Source organism: Lagenorhynchus albirostris, chromosome 2 (assembly GCF_949774975.1).
Source record: "Lagenorhynchus albirostris chromosome 2, mLagAlb1.1, whole genome shotgun sequence".
Lineage (NCBI taxonomy): Eukaryota > Metazoa > Chordata > Mammalia > Artiodactyla > Delphinidae > Lagenorhynchus > Lagenorhynchus albirostris.
The window spans coordinates 120,923,393-120,946,805 of NC_083096.1; the positions used below are offsets into that span (position 1 = coordinate 120,923,393).

The 23,413-nt window shown below is 37.7% G+C and overlaps 1 protein-coding gene across 1 annotated transcript in view; it reads left to right on the plus strand.

Annotated features, from left to right (window-relative positions):
• SLC44A5 (solute carrier family 44 member 5) overlaps positions 1 to 23,413 on the plus strand; it is a 376,131-nt gene that overhangs the window by 253,321 nt on the left and 99,397 nt on the right. The window lies entirely within an intron of this gene.

Below are 23,413 nucleotides of genomic sequence, written 5' to 3' on the forward strand. Positions count from 1 at the left end.
CGTAAGTCTTTAGGGAGTATCTCAGGTGCTGTTATTGCTGCTACTGCAACCCTAGAGTTGATTGAAATCTAAAGACAGGCTGCTTCTCCACACACTCTGGCACATTTATCCTGGAACTAAAAGATAAAGTAAGGGTGAAAGTCTGAAAATCTTCCAGCCTTTGAAACAAAGAGCTACTGAACACACACAGCTTTCCCAGAGAAGTATGAACGATAATGCTGGCATGTTTCCTGTTACCCAGCGTTAATTAGCATTAGATTGGAGGTTGTCCTAACTGTGACTCTTCTGGGACTAGCCTGCACAGACATGAAGTTTTGGTAGGCTTGCCAAGTGTATTAATACGAGAGACAGAAAGAGACATATTAGGTTTGTTGAGTGGCTTGTAGGTAACTGACAGATAATAGTTGTATTAGAAAGGAATTATCTATAAGTGTTTTAAAACGAGGGGAACAATAGATACAAAGAACAAATGTCCTTAAACTTTTCTCTGGTGTACAACCTTTATTATTTGACTGTTAGAATTACTTAAACTAAAAAGTAAAAGTAGGGAAATTAAATTTCAGGTTATTTAATAACCATCACCCACCTCATTACCTCCTTTCACAGAATATGAAATACTAATTTTATAATTGGATGTGTGTATCTGCTTTTAGATTTTCTTCAAACTCAAACAGATTTCAGTAAACTTTCTCATGTATGACCTTTGTATACTTTGTTTTCCTTTTCTTATACCATAACAGTTCTTTCTCTACATTTTTCTTGATCCTGTTTCTCTGATTTTTTTCTCTTTTTCCTTTTCAACCTTTACCTTGATTCTTCTGATTTTAATCAGGAGCCTACTCCTTCCTCTCATTTTTTTCTTCCTTAAATCCCTTTCCAGCTTATTTTTCTCTTGGTTTTTTCTTGCCTTCAGTTGTCACTTTTCTCTTTGCATCCTTGTCCTTTACCCTGTCTTTGCCCGCTTACATGCAATTGACAAGAGCTAGAGACAACACAGTTCAATAACTTGTCACATAGGTTGTTAATAATGGACATCCACACCTAGGAGCTTTCAAGGCCAGCTCTCTTTTGATGTGGCCCTTGGGGATTAAAACCAACAATAGAGCAACCCTTTATGTCTGTTACAGAAAAGACAGATGTTACCTAACCACATTCACAGCAGTAAACTGAAAAATAAGATCTTTGATCTCCCAAAGCTCAGAGAAAATATACTTTTGTCAAGTTGATATAATAGAAAGGTGGAACAGAGTGCTTTGAAGACCATAGGAGAGATAAATATAAGATTTGTTGCTCAAAGATTTGTGAGCATCTCTTTCTCCTTCTGTGTTAGAAACCATTAGGGAGAAATTCATTCACATCTATTCCAGTCTATGAAGAGTCTTTGTGGAGTCCTAAACTCTCTCCATGCTGTGGCATTTATCTTCACAGTATCCTGGCGACCCAGGAAAACAGATGTTCTTGGGAGACCAGTGATGCTGATGAAGCAGAACTGGCCCTATTTCATTCTCTTCTGTCTTGCCACCATCCTATTTCAGCCCTCATTTCCCTAACTCATCCTTCTGCACTTACCACATACTTCATTCCAATTTGTTCTCCATTCTGGTGCCAAATATATCTAGCTAAGGTACTGCTTTTGGTATATTACTACTCTATTCAAGAACTTTCAGCTGAAAATAAACTGAAATTGTAGTCAGTAGTTACCTAATTTGTAAAATGATGTGTCAGTAACAGCTCTGTGTCAACTTTACAGAGTTGTTGTAACAATCCAAATGAGATAATATACGTCAAAATGAGTCATGAACTGTCAAGTCCTTAAACATATAAAATACTGTAACTGTGGATTCCCTTGATGAACAAGTTCAAACTGAGGACTAGTCAGTCATTCTGCTGTACCACCCTCCTCTTGTACTGCTATCTCCCTTTCTCCTCTGTGGTTTTTTTTTTTTATTTTAACATCTTTATTGGAGTATAATTGCTATACAATGGTGTGTTAGTTTCTGCTGTATAACAAAGTAAATCAGCTATACGTATACATATATCCCCATATCCCCTCACTCTTGCGTCTCCCTCCCACCCTCCCTATCCCACCTCTCTAGGTGGATACAATCTCCTCTGTGTTTTTTTCATATTGACCATCTGTCAGTTCCCAGGGCAATCCTGGTCTCACCTGCCCTCAGGGCCTTTGCATTTGTTGTTTCTTCTGCCTAAAACACAACGCCCACCACCTCTTTATTTTTTCGATCCAGCTTTATTGAGATATAACTGGGGCCTTCCCTGGTGGTGCAGTGGTTAGGAATCTGCCCGCCAATTCAGGGGATGTGGGTTTGAGTCCTGGTCCAGGAAGATCCCACATGCCGCCGAGCAGCTAAGCCCGTGAGCCACAACTACTGAGCCTGCATGCTGCAGCTACTGAAGCCCACACTCCTGGACCCCCGTGCTTTGCAGCAGGGGAGGCCAAGGCAATGGGAGGCCCATGCGCTGCAGTGAGGAGTGGCCCCCATTCGCTGCAGCTGGAGAAGGCTCATGCACAGCAAGGAGGACCCAACACAGCCAAAAATAAAAAACAAGCAAATAAATAAATTTATTAAAGAAAAAAGAGAGATATAATTTATATATGACATTGTATAAGTCTAATGTGTTGATTTGATACACTTAAATGTTGTAAAATGATTACCACTGAAGTGTTAGCTAATACCTCCATCCTATCTCACAATTACTGTTTCTTTCTTGTGATAAGAGCATTTAAGGCTAGTCTCTTAGGAACTTTGAAGTATATAATGCAGTATTGTTGACTATAATCACTATGCTATACATTGATCTCCAGAACTTTTTCATTTTCTAACTGCAAGTTGTACTTTTTGGCCATCATCTCCCCATTCCCCACACCCACAGCCCTCAGTAACCTCCATTCTACTTGGTTTCCAAGAGTTCAACTTCTTTAAATTACATATGCAAGTGATATCATACAGTATTTGTCTTACTCTATCTGACTTAATCTCACTTAGCATCATGTCCTCAAGCTCCATACATGTTGAAAAAAATGGCAGGTTTTCCTTCTTTCTGATGGCTGAATAATATTCTATTGTATCGAATTATACCATATCTTTATCCATTAATTCAACTGACAGGTTGTTTCCATGTCTTGGCTAGTATGAATGATACTACAATGAACATGAGAGTGCAGATATCTCTTTAAGATCCTGTCTGTCTCATTTCCTTTGGATACATACCCAGAAGTGAGATTGCTGAATCATATGATAGTTCTTTTTTTAATATTTTGAAGAACCTCCGTACTGTTTTCCATAGTGGCTGCACAACTTACATCCCCACCAACAATGCACAAGGGGTCCCTTTTCTTCAAATCCTTGAAAACACTTTTCTCTTGCCTTTTTGATGGTAGCCATTCTAATAGGTATGAGGTGATAATTCATTGTGATTTTGGTTTGCATTTCCTTGATGATTAGTGATGTTGAACACCTTTTCACATATGTGTTGGCCACCTGTATGTCTTCTTTGGAAAAATGTCTACTTAGATCCTCTGCTCATTTTTAATTGGATTGTTTGGATTTGCTTTTGAACTGTATGAGTTCTTTATATTTTTTGGATGTTAATCCCATATCAAATATATGATTTTCAAATATTTTCTCATATTCTGTAGGTTTCCTTTTCATCTCATGATGGTTTCATTTGCTGTGAGGAAGGTTTTTAGTACGATGTAGTCCCACTTATTTTTGCCTTTGTTGCTTGTGCTTTTGATGTTATATCTAAAAAATTGTTGCTAAGACCAGTGTCAAGGGGCTATTTTCCTTATGTTTTCTTTTAGGAGTTCTACAGTTTCAGGTCCTACATTTAAGTTTTTAATCCACTTTGAGTTAATTTTTGTGAGTGGTGTAAGACAGGGATCGAATTTCACTTTTTTTGTATGTGGTTATTTCATTTTCCCAACACCATTCATTGAAGAGGCTCTCCTTTCCTCACTGAGTAGTATTGGCTCCCTTGTCAAATATTTGTTGACCATTGATTTGCGGGGTTATTTCTGGGCTCTCAGTTCTGCTCCATTTATGTATATGTCTGTTTTTATGCCAATACCATACTGTTTTGATTACTATAGCTTGGTAATGGTATAGTTTGAAATCAGGAAGTATAATTCCTCCAGCTTTGTTCTTTCTCAAGATTGCTTTGACCATTCAAGTTCTTATGTGGTTCCATGTGAATTTTAATCAAAAAAGTATGGTACCCACCACCTTTTTAGAGAATCCTTCCCTACTCTTTCATAGTGTCCTTTTTATACTCTTTCATAGTATCATGTTTGTTTCCTTCCTAGCACTTCTGTCACCACCACACAATCTGTCATTATTTTATGTGTTGACCTTTACTTATTAATTGCTAGCTTCCCACACTAAATAGTGAGCTTCATGAGAGAAGGCACCTTATCTGTCTGGCTCACTACTGTATTTATAGTATGTACTACAGTACCTGGTACAGAATAGGTACCAAGTAAATATTATGAAAATAAAAGAACGGGTTAATTTTTTTGGCTCTGTAATACTAATCTGGTCTGTTTTATAATTTGTACTGAATAAGAATTCTAGTTAGCCTGGTCTCTTTCTCATCCCCATCAGCCATACTTAGTTTTGCACCTTTGTTCTTATACTTATTTTTGCCTAGAATAGACCTCTCTCCCCAGCCAGTCATAATCTTCTCCATAATTCAGAAGTTCAACCCATCCCTTGTAATTAAAGTGCTCACATACTCTAGCTCACACTGAGCTTTTTCTACTCTAACCATCTAGATCCTTCCTACTTGTAGTACTTATTTTTACGTCTACATTTTAAACTGTATTTTTTAACATTAATCTTTTAGATGTGTTTATCTTTTTTTCTTAAATCGTGAAATGAGTATTTGAGGGCTAGGATCATATTCTTTTTTTTTTTAATATCTCCTTCCTCCCCCTAACAGTCTTGGTTTACCACCCCTCCATCCTGCCCCCCACCCCCCATACACATATCTCACCATAGTAGCAAATAGTAGACACTTAACAAATAGTCATTGAAAAAATTTCTGGGGAGGTTTTGTGAAATCCTGAGGAGGAAGGACTTACATCTGGGGGGAAATATGGGTCTTCCATGAACTTTTATCTCAGAATGGAAGGAAAGAGGACAGTAGCAGGAACTGACAGCCATTATGTATGCTGCATTGTAATGCTTTGTTATAAAAAAAAAAAACAGGGACAATTCCTGGACAGAATTGCCTAATATCTCCCAGAGTTACTATTAAGATGCTGTGCTGAGTATCTCATATTGAAATGAAAGAGACTTAGTGGTATAGTTTGTGATACATTTCATGTCTAATGATTTTTAAAATATATACATTATTTGTTTTTTTCTTTCTGACTTACTTCACTCTGTATGACAGTCTCCAGGTCCATCCACCTCACTACAAATAACTCAGGTTCATTCCTTTTTATGGCTGAGTAATATTCCATTGTATACATGTGTCACACCTTCTTTTATCTATTCATCTGCTGATGGACACTTAGGTTGCTTCCATGTCCTGGCTATTGTAAATTGTGCTGCAGTGAACATTGTGGTGCATGACTCTTTTTGAATTATGGTTTTCTCAGGGTATATGCCCAGTAGTGGGATTGTTGGGTCATATGGTAGTTCTATTTTTAGTTTTTAAGGAACCTCCATACTGTTCTCCATAGTGGCTGTATTGATTTACATTCCCACCAACAGTGCAAGAGGGTTCCCTTTTCTCCACACCCTCTCCAGCATTTATTGTTTGTAGATTTTTTGATGATGGCCATTCTGACCAGTGTGAGATGATATCTCATTGTAGTTTTGATTTGCATTTCTCTAACGATTAATGAGGTTGAGCATTCCTTCATGTGTTTGTTAACAATCTGTATATCTTCTTTGGAGAAATGTCTATTTAGGTCTTCTGCCCATTTTTGGATTGGGTTGTTTGTTTTTTTGATATTGAGCTACAAGAGTTGCTTGTATGTTTTAGAGATTAATCCTTTGTCAGTTGCTTCATTTGCAAATATTTTCTCCCATTTTGAGGGTTGTCTTTTCATTTTGTTTATGGTTTCCTTTGCTGTGCGAAAGCTTTTAAGTTTCATTAGGTCCCATTTGTTTATTTTTCTTTTTATTTCCCTCTTTCTAGGAGATGGGTCAAAAAGGATCTTGCTGTGATTTATGTCATAGAGTGTTCTGCCTATGTTTTCCTCTAAGAGTTTGATGGTGTCTGGCCTTACATTTAGGTCTTTAATCCATTTTGAGTTTATTTTTGTGTATGGTGTTAGGGAGTGTTCTAATTTCATTCTTTTACATGTTGCTGTCCAGTTTTCCCAGCACCATTTATTGAAGAGGCTGTCTTTTCTCCACTGTATATTCTTGCCTCCTTTATCAAAGATAAGGTGACCATATGTGCATGGGTTTATCTCTGGGCTTTCTATTCTGTTCCATTGATCTGTATTTCTGGTTTTGTGCCAGTTCCATACTGTCTTGACTACTGTAGTTTTGTAGTATAGTCTGAAGTCCGGGGCCCTGATTCTTCCAGCTCCGTTTTTCAAATACCGTATGTTAACACATATATATGGAATCTGAAAAAAAAAAAAGAAAAAGAGAAAATGGTCAGAAGAACTTAGGGGCAGGATGGGAATAAAGACGCAGACCTACTAGAGAATGGACTTGAGGATACGGGGAGGGGGAAGGGTAAGCTGGGACAAAGTGAGAGAGTGGCATGGACATATGTACAGTACCAAACGTAAAATATCTAGTGGGAAGCAGCCTCATAGCACAGGGAGATCTGCTCAGTGCTTTGTGACCATCTAGAGGGGTGGGATAGGGAGGGTGGGAGGGAGGGAGATGCAAGAGGGAAGAGATATAGGGACATATGTATATGTATCACTGATTCACTTTGTTATAAAGCAGAAACTGACACACCACTGTAAAGCAATTATACTATAATAAAGATGTTTAAAAATTAATTAATATTTTAGCCCATATAAAATGTGTATGTAAAGAAAACGGAATAAATATTAGCTCCCAAACAAATACTGGATCCCAAACTAAAATAATAATTTCAAGATATTCTATGGAATTATATAGTATAGGCAATATAAAATATATATATATATATATATGTATATATATACACACATATGAATTAGGGGAAATTTGTATTTCAATATTCAGCTTAGGAAAACTGCAGTTGCATATGTTTACTATAGCTGGATTTAAATTTCAAACTCCCTTCCATTGAACATGGATGTCAAGAATTAATTGATTGAATATGAAATGTAAAATTAGCCACAGATAAGGTGTTATAACTTCCTGTTTTCCTATCAGCTCTAGAATATGCTTTGCTGGGAAATGAATCTCAGTTTCACTTCTTGAATTCTGTGAGAATATACAATATTTAGTTTTCCTATGTTAAACTTACAAAATATGTTTAATATTTAATAAGTGTCCATCAACAGACAAATGGATAAAGAAGATGTGGCACATATATACAATGGAATATTACTCAGCCATAAAAAAAGCAAAATTGAGTTATTTGTAGTGAGGTGGATGGACCTAGAGTGTGTCATACAGAGTGAAGTAAGGCAGAAAGAGAAAATCAAGTACCGTATGCTAACACATATATATGGAATCTAAAAAAAAAGTGGTTATGAAGAACCTAGGGGCAGGGTAGGAATAAAGATGCAGACCTACTAGAGAATGGACTTGAGGACACAGGGAGGGGGAAGGGTAAGCTGGGACGAAGTGAGAGAGTGGCATGGACATATATATACTACCAAATGTAAATTAGATAGCTAGTTGGAAGCAGCCACGTAGCACAGGGAGATCAGCTCGGTGCTTTGTGACCACCCAGAGAGGTGAGATAGGGAGGGTGGGAGGGAGATGCAAGAGGGAGGAGATTTGGGGATATATGTATATGTATAGCTGATTCCCTTTGTTATAAAGCAGAAACTAACATACCATTTTAAAGCAATTATACACTAATAAAGATGTTAAAATACATATATATATCCTTCAGGGAAAAAAAAGTAGTCTCAGAGAAAAACACACACTCTTTGGTATAATCCATTTGGGTTGACTAAAAATTATTAGAACAAATAATATTATTTTTTATGATTGTTTAAATCTCACTAGTAGCTGTAGTGTATTCTGTAATTTGTCTCCTTGAATATCCATTCCAAACCATCTCCTCCCTTGCCTCTTCTACTATAGAAGCTGAAAAACCAAGCATTCAATTATGCTAACCACCTTCCAGGCAGGGTTGGCCATGAGACACAGTTCAAGCCAATGAGCTCAAGGGCAAGTCTTCTAGAAGGGACCTTCTTTTGTGAATAAAAAGACAAAGCTTTATTGAAGTGATTCAGGTGTCTTGAGTGCAGCAGTCAACTTGTGATATGAGGTACAAGCATGAAAATAAATGTCTACAAGCTAAGGATGAAGGGGCAGAAAGAGGAAATGAGTTAGGTCCCTAATGGCATCACTGAATGACATGCCACGCTAGCCCAGGACTGCCAACTGCAGGACTTTTTGTATGAAACAAGTTCTTTGGAATTTAAGCCACTGTTTCTAACATAAATTTTCTGGTATATGCAACTGAACACATTTTTAACTGATACAGTTAGGTTCAGATTTAAACTGGATTACACAGAGACTGTATTTAGTAAGTGCAAATCAATAAACATTTAGTTTTACCTTAGAAACCCTAAAAAGTTTAATTAAGTCCCCTTTAAAGTTAACAACAATGACCCTATTCTTACTAGTAATGCTTTATTATAGAACAAACAGCTTGTAGAATAAAATGTATTAGCAAATATTTACAGAAAAGAATGAGCAATTCATACACTACTTCAGGCTCTAGACAAATGGTTGGAATTTCCCATTTTGCTGAATAATTTAAAAGCAGAGCGACACAGCATTTTTATACATTTTTTAAATGTCTACAGTATTTTAATGTCAAATGTTCAAGTAACATTTTCACTCATTTATTCAGTAGACATGTGTTGAATGCCTATGCTTCTTTGCTTTGAACAAATGAAAACATACCATCCCTTATTATACCATCTCACAAATTGTTAATTTTTTTCCTAAAATCAGCAAAGACCTCTCATTTCACAGTAAAGATTTACTGACAACATACTAGTGCTGTAATGCTAGATATCACTTAAGCCCAATATGTCATGTTGCATTTGTTGTTTTCCTCTAAAAACTGAAATTATTGCCAAAACAAATTCTAAGTAAAAAAAAGTTATGATGGAGAAACATTGTTTTCTACATGTATGATTTAAATCAGTGTTTTTTGTTTGTTTTTTTTGTTTGTTTGTTTGTTTTTGCGGTACGCGGGCCTCTCACTGTTGTGGCCTCTCCCGTTGCGGAGCACAGGCTCTGGATGCGCAGTTTCAGCAGCCATAGCTCACGGGCCCAGCCGCTCCGCGGCACGTGGGATCTTCCCGGACCGGGGCACGAACCCGTATCCCCTGCATCGGCAGGCGGACTCTCAACCACTGCACCACCAGGGAAGCCCAAAATCAGTGTTTTAAATCCTTATAAATAAATTATTGCTTCTTCTATACATATTTCCATGCTATAAATTACTAGAAAAGGAACTATTAGATCAAAGGGCATGTAATTTTCTAAAGTGCCCATCTTCTGTAGGTAATTTTTTTATTATTAAAATTTTGGGTGATAAATAGTAATCTTTTCATTTTCATGTACAGGCCTTTGATTACTAAAAATATTCACTATTGATATTTATCATATGATTTTAAGAAGCATGCTTTTTAAAAAAATTTAACAGCAGAATTTTTGTCGCTATACAAGTCATGAGAATTTTCAGAAGTTCATTGTTTAAACAAATATTTTTGAGCACTTACTACTATGTGTTTCTATGTAGAAGGATGCTAACCTATTCCAAGAAGATTAATGAGCCTTTTGAACTGATAGGGATTCCCTGTAAATTTATGGACTAATTCCCAAGGCTGTTCTCAGCTGGTTCTCCTAGCACCTCTCTGATGGTACCTTTGGTCCACAATGCCAGCTGTAATATGGGCAATAACTATGATTCAGTTCTGATTTTACTAGCAATTTTCTGAGTGGTTTCCTCCCACTGACAGATTCTTGGATACTATGCAAGTTTTACAAAGATGATGAATAACATAGTAAGATCAATTTTTGTCTGACCTTGTTTCATTTTAAACAAAAGAGACATTTATATAGACATCACTTAAACTTCTCTATATAAAAATGAGGTTTTATTTCCAGTTTACAAATAGAAAATATAAATTACAACCAGTTAAAGCTACTCTCTCAAGACAATGGAAACCCAAGTACAAACAGTATAGAAGAAAAGATTAACCATAGAGAATAGGGAAGCTTTTAAGATCCAGTTATCCAAAAGAACTAAGTAAAGCAGGTACAACACTGAAATATCATCTTAAATGTTCTAATCAATTCGAAAGACATTATCAATATCATTCTATAATTTCTTAGGGTATTATGTTATTTGGTATGTTTCATTTTCAGCAACAGTTTAAAATGTGCTAAAAAAGAATAATCCCATAAAACTCACACTCTTTTCTCCATGATTGGGTGTCAAAATTATCTTTTAAGGTAAACGTAACCTTGAAGTCATCCTTAATATATATATATTTTTTTGCAGTATGTGGGCCTCCCACTGTTGTGGCCTCTCCTGTTGCGGAGCACAGGCTCCGGATGTGCAGGCCCAGCGGCCATGGCTCACGGGCCCAGCCGCTCCACGGCATGTGGGATCTTCCCAGACCGGGACACGAAGCCGTGTCCCCTGCATCGGCAGGCGGACTCTCAACCACTGCGCCACCAGGGAAACCCCTTAATTTATTTTTTAAGAGACTTAAAACACTTGTATTTAGGTTGAACACCTGAAAATACTAGTTCATGTGATTAAAAGCTCATTGTGCCTTCCTATTAAGTTTTTGATTCCGTAACAATATAATTCTTCAAGATAATCTTTAACTTTTTATTATGCTTGTAGAAACCTCAGCTTTCTCTCTCTCTCTCTCTCTCTCACACACAGACACACACACACACACAGATGGTACATGGTATAATCTAAAGCTGTGGGAACAGAACAGTAGAGAACTTTTAGACAATGTGTCCAGGAAAAAGAGAAGCTGGAAGCAAGGGGAAAAGTTACAATTAACTCCTTCAAACACAGCGCTTAGAGAATGCTCCTCTCACAAATCACCAGATTCTCCATTAATAGTGAAGAACGGAGGAATAGAGGTATTTTTTAACTTACACAGAATTCTACCCTTAATTATAGCCCCAAATGTTTTGAGTCTGCTGACTAAGCATCAACACAGATGATCTAATTCCAAGCCACATTCTGCAGTTTGCCAAGTGCATCTCGGTGAAGCTTGGAGGAGAGCCCCAGAATGTACTGTCCTTTAATAAAGCCTCTGGGAAGTGAAGCAGCCATTCTATTTTCTGGAACAGACTTCTGCAGTAAGAAACTAAGAGGTAACAGATGACTTAATGGCATTACGCAAGATGCCAGCAGAACCACAGAGCAGCAATGCTTCTAGACTGTGGGTTCTAAATGCAGCTATGTAGGGAACAGATGTACTCAGGTGACACCAAGAACTTTCAAATGAGAGCTGATCATCAGACTGGAATCATGGCAGTGGACAGTCCCTAAACTGACTCATTAGGCACAAACAGATGATCTGTCAGAGAATAATGATGTATAAGACTTCCATTCTTGCGCTAATGCTTGATATTAATGACCTTTCAGAATGGTTGATATCATTGGAATTTCAGCTGCCACAAAGAAAGAAAACTAGTAAATGAATCAGTTTCTGAATGAAGATAGAAAGCTGTCCCTGAAAAGGAGTCAGAATGACAGTTGTAGGAAAAGAAGAACTAGTGTAGAACTGAAATATGAACTTAAGAAATAAAACTCTCTTATTACCTCTGAATCTAATGGGTTTTCTTCTATGATTTATTTTACTGGAGACAGCAATATCTAGGGGGCAGGCTTAAGCTTAACAAAAAATTAAATCCTTAGACAACACATTCACCAAATAGTCCTCACCCCACACCACGCCAACCAAAAAAAGAGATCTGAAATTTGAAATATAGCACTCTGATTTTCACCAGAGCCTGCTTATGATGTATTAGCCTGTCAGAGATGTCTTACTGATCATTCATGGGACATAGATTGCCATATGTCTGCAGCATGCAACACTCTATGCTAAATGCTGCCACAGAGGGCATTACGGCCTAGGTCAGAGGTCAGCAAACGTTTTCTAAAAAAGTCCAGGTAGTTAATTTTAGGCTGTGCAGGCCAGATAGTTTCTATTGTGACTACTCAACTCAGCCATTGAGGCACAAAAGTAGCCATAGACAATACATACGTAAATCAGTGTAGCTATTTTCCAAAAGTCTGTATTTATGGACAGTGAGATTTGAATTTTGTGTAATTTTTTTTTTTTTTTTGGTACGCGGGCCTCTCACTGCTGTGGCCTCTCCCATTGCGGAGCACAGGCTCCGGACGAGCAGGCTCAGCGGCCATGGCTCACGGGCCCAGCCGCTCCGCGGCATGTGGGATCCTCCCAGACCGGGGCACGAACCCATGTTCCCTGCATCGGCAGGCGGACTCCCAAACGCTGTGCCACCAGGGAAGCCCTTGTGTAATTCTTATATCACAAAATATTACTCTTTTGATTTCTAAAACTATTTTTAAAACGTTAAAACCATTCTTAGTTCACAAAAAGCTATACAAAAGTAGGCAGCAAGCCAGATTTGGCCCTTGGCCTGCAGTTTGCCACCCCCCGTCTAGATTATAATAGGTGGAAAATAATTGCCTTAAAGATGTACAAACACAGTTTCTGTAAGTCTACAGAGATGTGAGGGATCTCTTTTAGTTGAAAACTGCATGAAGGAGGTGACATTTGACCTTATTTGAAAGTTGGGATTATAAATTTTTTTTTTCTTTGCAATTCAGGGGCATTTATTTTTATTTTTTAATTTTTTATGGGGGATTTGCTTACTTTATTTATTTTTAACATCTTTATTGGAGTTTAATTGCTTTATAGTGGTCTGTTAGTTTCTGCTTTATAACAAAGTGAATCAGTTATACATATACATATATTCCCATTTCTCCTCCCTCTTGCATCTCCCTCCCAACCTCCCTATCCCACCCCTGTAGGTGGTCACAAAGCACCAAGCTGATCTCCCTGTGCCACGCAGCTGCTTCCCACTAGCTATCTATTTTACATTTGGTAGTGTATATATGTCCATGCCACACTCTGACTTCATCCCAGCTTACCCTTCCCCCTCCCTCTGTCCTCAAGTCCATTCTCTACATCTGCATCTTTATTCTTTTCGTGCATCTAGTTCGTCAGAACCAATATTTTTTTTTTTAGATTTCATATATATGTGTTAGCGAACAGTATTTGTTTTTCTATTTCTGACTTACTTCACTCTGTATAACAGTCTCTAGGTCCATCTACCTCACCACAAATAATTCAGTTTTCTTTCTTTTTTATGGCTGAGTAATATTCCATTGTATATATGTGTTGCATCTTCTTTATCCATTCATCTGTCAATGGACACTTAGGTTGCTTCCATGTCCTGGCTATTGTAAATTGTGCTGCAGTGAACACTGGTGCATGACTCTTTTTGAATTATGGTTTTCTCAGGGTATATGCACAGTAGTGGGATTGCTGGGTCATATGGCAGTTCTATTTTTAGTTTTTTAAGGAACCTCCATACTGTTCTCCATCGTGGCTGTATTGGTTTACATTCCCACCAACAGTGATGGAGGGTTCCCTTTTCTCCACACCCTCTCCAGCATTTATTGTTTGTAGATTTTTTGATGATGGCCATTCTGACTGGTGTGAGGTGATATACCTCACTGTAGTTTTGATTTGCATTTCTCTAATGGTTAGTGATGTTTCATGTGTTTGTTGGCCATCTGTATACCTTCTTAGAGAAATGTCTGTTTAGGTCTTCTGCCCATTTTTGGATTGGGTTGTTTGCTTTTTGATATTGAGCTTGTATGAGCTTCTTGTATATTTTGGAGATTAATCCTTTGTCAGTTGCTTCGTCGGCAAATATTTTCTCCCATTCTGAGGGTTGTCTTTTCATCTTGTTTATGGTTTCCTTTGCTGTGCAAAAGCTTTTAAGTTTCATTAGGTCCCATTTGTTTATTTTTGTTTTTATTTCCCTCTCTCTAGGAGGTGGGTCAAAAAGGATCTTGCTGTGATTTATGTCATAGAGTGTTCTGCCTGTTTTCCTCTTAGTGTTTTATAGTGTCTGGCCTTACATTTAGGTCTTTAATCCATTTTGAGCTTATTTTTGTGTATGGTGTTAGGGAGTGTCCTAATTCCATTCTTTTCCATGTAGCTGTCCAGTTTTCCCAGCACCACTTATTGAAGAGGCTGTCTTTTCTCCATTGTATATTCTTGCCTCCTTTATCAAAGATAAGGTGACCATATGTGTGTGGGTTTATCTCTGGGCTTTCTATCCTCTTACATTGATCTGTATTTCTGTTTTTGTGCCAGTACCATACTGTCTTGATTACTGTACCTTTGTAATATAGTCTGAAGTCCAGGAGCCTGATTCCTCCAACTCCATTATTCTTTCTCAAGATTGCTTTGGCTCTTCGGGGTCTTTTGTGTTTCCATACATATTGTGAAATTTTTTCTTCTAGTTCTGTGAAAAATGCCATTGGTTTTTTGTTTGTTTGTTTTTTGTGGTACGTGGGTCTCTCACTGTTGTGGCCTCTCCCGTTGCGGAGCACAAGCTCCATACGTGCAGGCCCAGCGGCCATAGCTCACGTGCCTAGCCGCTCCGCGGCATGTGGGATCTTCCCGGACTGGGGCACGAACCTGTGTGCCCTGCATTGGCAGGCGGACTCTCAACCAGTGTGCCACCAGGGAAGCCCCCGTTGGTTGTTTGATAGGGATTGCATTGAACCTGTAGATTGCTTTGGGTAGTATAGTAATTTTCACAGTGTTGATTCTTCCAAACCAAGAACATGGTATATCTCTCCATCTATTTGTATCATCTTTAATTTCTTTCATCAGTGTCTTATAATTTTCTGCATACAGGTCTTTTGTCTCCTTAGGTAGGTTTATTCCTAGGTATTTTATTCTTTTTGTTTCAGTGGTAAATGAGAGTGTTCCCTTAATTTCTCTTTCAGATTTTTCATCATTAGTGTATAGGAATGCCAGAGATTTCTGTGCATTAATTTTGTATCCTGCTACTTCACCAAATTCATTGATTAGCTCTAGTTTTCTGGTAGCATCTTTAGGATTCTCTATGTATAGTATCATGTCATCTGCAAACAGTGACAGTTTTACTTCTTCTTTTCCAATTTGTATTCCTTTTCTTTTCTTTTTCTTCTCTGATTGCTATGGGTAAAGCTTCCAAAACTATGTTGAATAAGAGTGGTGAGAGTGGGCAACCTTGTCTTGTTCCTGATATTAGTGGAAATCGTTTCAGGTTTTCACCATTGAGAACGATGTTTGCTGTGGGTTTGTTATATATGGCCTTTATTATGTTGAGGTAAGTTCCCTCTATGCCTATTTTCTGAAAGGTATTTTTTTATCAAAAATGGGTGTGGAATTTTGTCAAAAGCATGTCCTGCATCTATTGAGATGATCATATGGTTTTTATTCTTCAATTTGTTACTATGGTGTATCACATTGATTGATTTGCGTATACTGAAGAATCCTTGTATTCCTGAGATAAACCCCACTTGATCATGGTGTATGATCTGTTGATGTGTATGATCATGTGCTGTTGGATTCTTTTTGCTAGTATTTTGTTGAGGATTTTTTCGTCTGTGTTCATCAGTGATGTTGGCCTGTAGTTATTTTTTTTCGTGGCTTCTTTGTCTCATTTTGGTATCAAGGTAATGGTGGCCTTGTAGAATGAGTTTGGGAGTGTTCTTCCCTCTGCTATAATTTGGAAGAGTTTGAGAGGGATAGATCTTCATTAAATGTTAGATCTTCATTAAATGTTTGATAGAATTTGCCTGTGAAGCCATCTGGTCCTGGACTTTTATTTGTTGGAAGATTTTTAATCACAGTTTCAATTTCAGTGCTCATGATTGGTCTTTTCATATTTTCTATTTCTTTCTGGTTCAGGAACAGAAGTTTGTGTATTTCTAAGAATTGTCCATTTCTTCCAGGTTGTCCATTTTATTGGCATATAATTGCTTGCAGTAATCTCTCATGATCCTTTGTATTTCTGTAGTGTCCGTTGTTACTTTTCCTTTTTCATTTCTAATTCTGTTGATTTGAGTCTTCTCCCTTTTTTTCTTGATGAGTCTGGCTAAGGGTCTATCAATTTTGTTTATCTTCTCAAAGAAATAACTTTTAGTTTTATTGATCTTTGCTATCATCTCCTTCATTTGTTTTTCATTTCTGATGTGATCTTTATGATTTCTTTCCTTCTGCTAACTTTGGGGTTTTTTGGTTCTTCTTTCTGTAATTGCTTTAGGTGTAAGTTTAGATTGTTTATTTGAGATGTTTCTTGTTTCTTGAGGTAGGATTGTATTGCTATAAACTTCCCTCTTAGAACTGCTTTTGCTGCATCCCATAAGTTTTGGGTCATCGTGTTTTCATTGTCATTTGTTTCTAGGTATTTTTTTATTTCCTCTTTGATTTCTTCAGTGATCTCTTGGTTATTTAGTACTGTATTGTTGAGCCTCCATGTGTTTGTAGTTTTTACAGATTTTTTTCCTGTAATTGATATCTAGTCTCATATCATAGTCTCATATCGTTGTGGTCGGAAAGGATACTTGATACGATTTCAATTTTCTTAAATTTACCAAGGCTTGGTTTGTCACCCAAGATATGATCTGTCCTGGAGAATGTTCCATGAGCAGTTGAGAAGAAAATGTATTCTTTTGTTTTTGGATGGAATGTCCTATAAATATCAATTAAGTCCATCTTGTTTAATGTATCATTTAAAGCTTGTGTTTCCTTATTTATTTTCATTTTGGATGATCTGTCCATTGGTGAAAGTGGGGTGTTAAGTCCCCTACTATGATTGTGTTACTGTTGATTTCCCCTTTTATGGCTGTTAGTATTTGCCTTATGTATTGAGGTGCTCCTATTTTGGTTCCATAAATATTTACAATTGTTATTTCTTCTTCTTGGATTGATCCCTTGATCATTATGTAGTGTCCTTCTTTGTCTCTTCTAATAGTCTTTATTTTAAAGTCTATTTTGTCTGATATGAGAATTGCTATGCCAGCTTTCTTTTGACTTCCATTTGTGTGGAATATCTTTTTCCATCCCCTCACTTTCAGTCTGTATGTGTCCCTCGGTCTGAAGTGGGTCTCTTGTAGGAGGCATATGTGTGGGTCTTGTTTTTGTATCCATTCATCCAGTCTATGTCTTTTGGTTGGAGCATTTAATCCATTTACACGTAAGGTAGTTATTGATATGTATGTTCCTATTCCCATTTTCTTAATTGTTTTGGGTTTGTTATTGTAGGTCTCTTCCTTCTCTTGTGTTTCCTGCCTAGAGAAGTTCCTTTAGCATTTGTTGTAAAGCTGGTTGGTGGTGCTGAATTCTCTTAGCTTTTGCTTGTCTGCAAAGGTTTTAATTTCTCCCTCAAATCTGAATGAGATCTTTTTTGGGTAGAGTAATCTTGGTTGTAAGTTTTTCCCTTTCATCACTTTAAATATGTCCTGCCATTCCCTTCTGGCTTGCAGAGTTTCTGCTGAAAGATCAGCTGTTAACCTTCTGAGGATTCCCTTGTATGTTATTTGTTGCTTTTCCCTTGCTGCTTTTAATATTTTTTTCTTTGTGTTTAATTTTTGTCACTTTGATTACTATGTGTCTCGGCGTGTTTCTCCTTGGATTTATCCTATATGGGACTTTCTGCACTTCCTGTACTTGACTGACTATTTCCTTTCCCATTTTAGGGAAGTTTTCAACTATAATCTCTTCTAATATTTTCTCAGTCCCTTTTTTTTATCTTCTTCTTCTGGGACCCCTAATAATTCGAATGTTGGTGCCTTTAATGTTGTCCCAGATGTCTCTGAGACTGTCCTCAGTTCTTTTCATCCTTTTTTCTTTATTCTGGTCTGCCGTAGTTATTTCCACTATTTTATCTTCCAGTCACTTTTCTGTTCTTCTGCCTCAGTTATTCTGCTATTGATTCCTTCTAGAGAACTTTTAATTTCATTTATTATGTTGTTCATTACTGTTGGTTTGCTCTTTAGTTCTTCTACGTTCTTGTTAAAACTTTCTTGTATTTTCTCTATTCTATTTCCAATATTTTGCATCATCTTTACTATCATTATTCTGAATTCTTTTTCATGTAGACTGCCTATTTCCTCTTCATTTGTTTGGTCTGGTGGGTTTTTACTTTGCTCCTTCATCTGCTGCGTATTCCTTTGTCTTCTCATTTTGCTTAACTTACTGTGTTTGGGGTTTCCTTTTCGCAGGCTGCAGGTTCATAGTTCCTATTGTTTTTGGTGTCTGTCCCCAGTAGGTAAGGTTGGTTCGGTGGGTTATGTAGGCTTCCTGGTGGAGGGTACTGGTGCCTGTGTTCTGGTGGATGAGTCTGGATCTTGTCTTTCTGGTGGGCAGGAGTGCATCCGGTGGTGTGTTTTTGAGTGTCTGTGAACTTAGTATGATTTTAGGCAGGCTCTCTGCTAACGGGTGGGATTGTGTTCCTGTCTTGCTAGTTGTTTGTCATGGGGTGTCCAGCACTGGAGCTTGCTGGTCGTTCAGTGGAGCTGGGTCTTAGCATTGAGACAGAGCTGTCTGGGAGAGCTCACACTGATTGATATTATGTGGGACCAGGAGGTCTTGTGGTCCAGTGTCCTGAAGTTGGCTCTCCCACCTCAGAGGCTCAGGCCTGACACCCAGCCAGAGAACCAAGATCCTGTCAGCCACACGGCCACGTATGTGGGGAGTTTCTTTCCTTTTGGGAAGTCTGAGGTCTTCTGCCAGTGTTTAGCAGGTGTTGTTCCACATGTAGATTTATTTTTGATATGTTTGTGGGGAGGAAGACGATCTCCATGTCTTACTCCTCTGCCATCTTACAGGTCCCCCCTTTAATTTTTTTAAGTTAAAAAAGTTTTACATTTGCAATCACATATTTAATACCTGTATTATGCTTACTCATAGCAAAATTTTAAATGCAAATAACTTATGAACTTGCACAAATATATTCCTATATATTGCAGCCTTGCCATGGTTATCATGTCTTCCATGCTATGTGTTTTTTTTTAATTGTGGTAAGAACACTTAATGTGAGATCTCCCCTCTTAACAAATTTTTCAGTGCCCAATACAGTAGTGTTAAACATATAGGCACAATGTTGTACCAGAGTTCTCTAGAACTTATTCATCTTGCATACTTGGAACTTATTGCCATTGAATAAGTAACTCCCCATTTGCCTCTCTCTCCTGCCCCTGGCAACCACCATTCTACTTTCTATGAGTTTGACTATTTTAGATATCTCAAATTAGTAGAATCCTGCAGTTATTTGTCTTTCTGTGATTGGCTTACTTCACTTAGCATAAGTTCCTCTAGGTTTATCCACATTGTCCAAAAGAATTGAAATCAGGATCTCAAAGATATATCTGCACTCCCATGTTCACTGCAGCACTATTCACAATAGCTAAGATGTGGAAACAGCCTAAATGTTCATTGACAAATGAATAGGTTAAAAAATATGACATATACATACAATGGAATGTTATTCAGCCCTAGAAAAGGAAGGGAATCCAACCATATGAAGAATGGGATTTTAGTAGATGGGGTTGAGATCCACACTGGGGCACTTTTCATAGTAAAAGGGAATATTGCTAATTGTTACTCCGGGATAATAGGTGTAAACCCTGGCTGTTTCATACAAATTGGGACATATGATGTCCCAGGAGGATGAGTCTAAAAGGACCATGAGCAGAGAGCTCTGAGTGTGGTCAAGGGAGATTTCATGGTGTATTCAGTAAGTGAAAAAGTCCAAGTTGGTTGAAGCACATTGAGATGAATAGAGGCAGAAAAGCTAGAAAGGTAGTCTGGGGCTTGAACTAGGATTAAATCTGTAGGTTCTTAAACATAAAGCTAAGGCATTTGGAAATTATTGAACAGGTGGTGGAGAAGCACTGCAATTTTTAAATAATAAAGTGACATTGTCCCCTATCAGTGATATCAGTGATGTGCAGAATGATTTGGATCAGGCAGGGACTACATGCAGGAGCCCAATTAAGGGACCACAGTAGTAGTTTGAAGAGAGGTTAAGAGAATGTGGACCAAGTCCAGGCAGCAGGAATAGAAAGGAAGGGGTGGATGAAAGACACATCAGAGAGAAGGAATCAAGAGAACTTATCAACCGAATATGAAAGATAAGCAACGAAAAAGGGAAAGTCAAAGGAAACTCCCAAGGCTTAAAGTTGAGGTGACTGTAGGCATTCTGTACTTGTGGGTTAGAGATAGGAAGGAAAGGGAAATCTGCAAATGATTATATAATTGGGATCCTATTCTTATTGCAATTTGGAAAAATAGATATAAGATAGCAATGGTACTTCTAGTTTAACTTTTGAAAATACTTTTATGCCAGGACAGCTTAATCTGAATAAAAATTTGAATAACTTTCTTATAACGTGAGTGTAAGCAGCTTTTTTTGAAAAAATTGGACTTTGATTTGGAGGGAGGGTAGGGGAGAGGGTTCAGGTATATTTAATCTTCTTTCTAGAACTCAGTGGCATGCAACCCATTTTTAGGTTAATACAGTGGTTCTTATAGTGGTTCTTACTATAAAAGTAAAAATGAACCCAACTGAGGAAAATGTACAGCTATGACAGGCCGCTAGCTAGAACATGATTAAGAATGATTTTAAACCATGAGCTTGTATCACCCAGTTACCTCAATAGCTATCTTAAGAGTATTAAAAATTATCCAAATTAAGTACTTGGTTTTTAAAAAATAGCTCATTTTCTACAGAATACTTGGGATTGTAAAGATACCTTGAAATCAAAGAAAGAAACAATGATGATGTGCTATAACTTCTAAAATTTGAATTAAGCTTCTGCTGTGTTCCTGACTCCCAAAATGGTGCCCAAGCTATATTTTATATTTTCTTCATATTCAATTTCCCAATAACTTTCTAAGCAGTGATTTTTTTCCAGTAGGGAATGTATCTGAGGAAGTGGAGAGAAATAGATGAGTTACTGGGGAAAAAAATGACAGATAACTGTAATTATCTGAAAGCACACACACACAGACACACACACACACCTATTTTTAAAAGAAAAATTTTAAACAGCAAAGGGAATCAAATCACTATAGGAAAAATTTCAGAAATAAGAATGTTTCATCTAGAAAAGCTTTCCTATGTTTTGAAACTCTTGAATTTTCCATAATTTTCACTTTGTTCAACATTTTTCCATGCTTAAATAAAATGAAATTAACCAGTCTGGCCATGGGGTATGGGCTTCTATTTCTCTAAAGCAGAGTTCCAGAAAAGCAAAGCGGACATGAATTCGTTATCCTTCCTAGTCCCAGAATAGAATCCCCAAACATCTCAAGGTGTGAATTACTGAGAAATGCTGTCCCACTGTGGCGAGAGACTGCTGGGGGAAGGGGTAGAGAGAGGTTGTGTGGGTACACAGTAGCCCCTGGGGCTGTAGTGTGTCCTTGGCACCAAAAAGAAAGAGAAATCATAATGTAAAACCCCACATGGAACCAAACCCTGACTGATGCCATTCATTAGGGCCAGTAGCCGAGGAGTGTGGGTTTTACTTTTTAGAAATTTTGGGGGGCGGGTGTTTCTGCTTCTTTCCTTGTGCTCTGTTTTTAAGTTTCTTTTATTCATCTTTCTAGTATGTTTACTTCTCTCTGTGCTTACTACATAATATGAAGAGAAAACATTATAATACTATATGATATTGTCATTATAAACATGCATTATAGTATGTATTATATACAATGTAACTATGTAGATATAAACATATTATAGATATAATATTACAGTATGCTGGCCATCCTGGCTGGGGCTTCTGGTTACATCCCTGTCTCCTTGGTAGTTACCATTACACACAGGGCTTTGACAGCTTCAAGATTTCTAGTAAAAACATACCACTGTTCTAGTTTTCTCCCCTTTAGTTCCTCACCTGCAGGCATTCGTTATTAGGTATCAGGCTATTCAGCAACTGCCCTGACATGATGAGAACCTGATCTTGAGTAGGATGTGTCAGAATGCACACGAGCCAGATCCTCTCTTCACCCCCACCAGGTTTTGCCTTCAATGGTTGTTTTTTGTTTTTTGCGGTACGCGGGCCTCTCACTGTTGTGGCCTCTCCCGTTGCGGAGCACAGGCTCCGGACGCGCAGGCTCAGCGGCCATGGCTCACGGGCCCAGCCGCTCCACGGCACGTGGGATCTTCCCGGACCGGGGCATGAACCCGCGTCCCCTGCATCGGCAGGCGGACTCTCAACCACTGCGCCACCAGCGAAGCCCTTCAGTGGTTGTTAACCAAAGAAAACTAGAGTGCCTGTTTTCTTCTCTTTTTATTATTCTCATAATTCTTCAGTCCCAATGAAATTTAAAATTCCTGGGTTGAAATTAGACTTAAACAAGTGATAGTTCGTTTCTGAATTATCTGTGATTAGCTTTCCTTATGGTGGATCCATTTCCTATTGTGAGGTAGAGTAATAAGGATGTGTGTGGAGTTTTAGATATGGCTACTTGGAGTCTTTCTAGAAAGTTGTAATCTTATTAGAATAACCACTAAATGAGAAAGGTTAGGCAGCAGAGACGTAGATATTTGTCTGCCTCTGTAACTACCTCTCTCTCATGGACCTTACATAAGTCAGCTTACCTCATTACCCCTAAAAACCAAAGTTATGTATGTGAGAGCAGTAAAGGTAAAACAGGGATTTATCAATGTGTAAGGTATTACTGTGTCTGTTACTGTACAATTATCATTCGTTATTATTATTACTACCACCACTAAAAATAGAATGTAACTTCCGCCTGCCTGTGGTAGAAGACTGGAACATATCCATATGCCCTCTAGAACAAGAAGTTTTTGCTATGGAAATTCTCATGCACATCTTTTAATCCTGTCAAATAGGTCCATCTTTTTCTTTTACTAATAGATTCTTCATTAAGTTTCAAGAAAGAATGATTGTATTGTTTCATACTTTCAAGATATAGTTTTGACCTTCTAGACCACTTAGGAGCTGAACAAAATTTAATATTAGAAATAGGAAATACTTTAGTTGAAAGCCTGAGTATCCTACTGGATACTGGTTTGACTTGTGATCCCTTAGAAAATAACCAAGTCTCTATGAGCTAAATTTTCTCTAAACCTCATTTCACGATATCCAGCTTTCAGAATAGCTGGAAAATTACCATTTAGACGCATTTCAT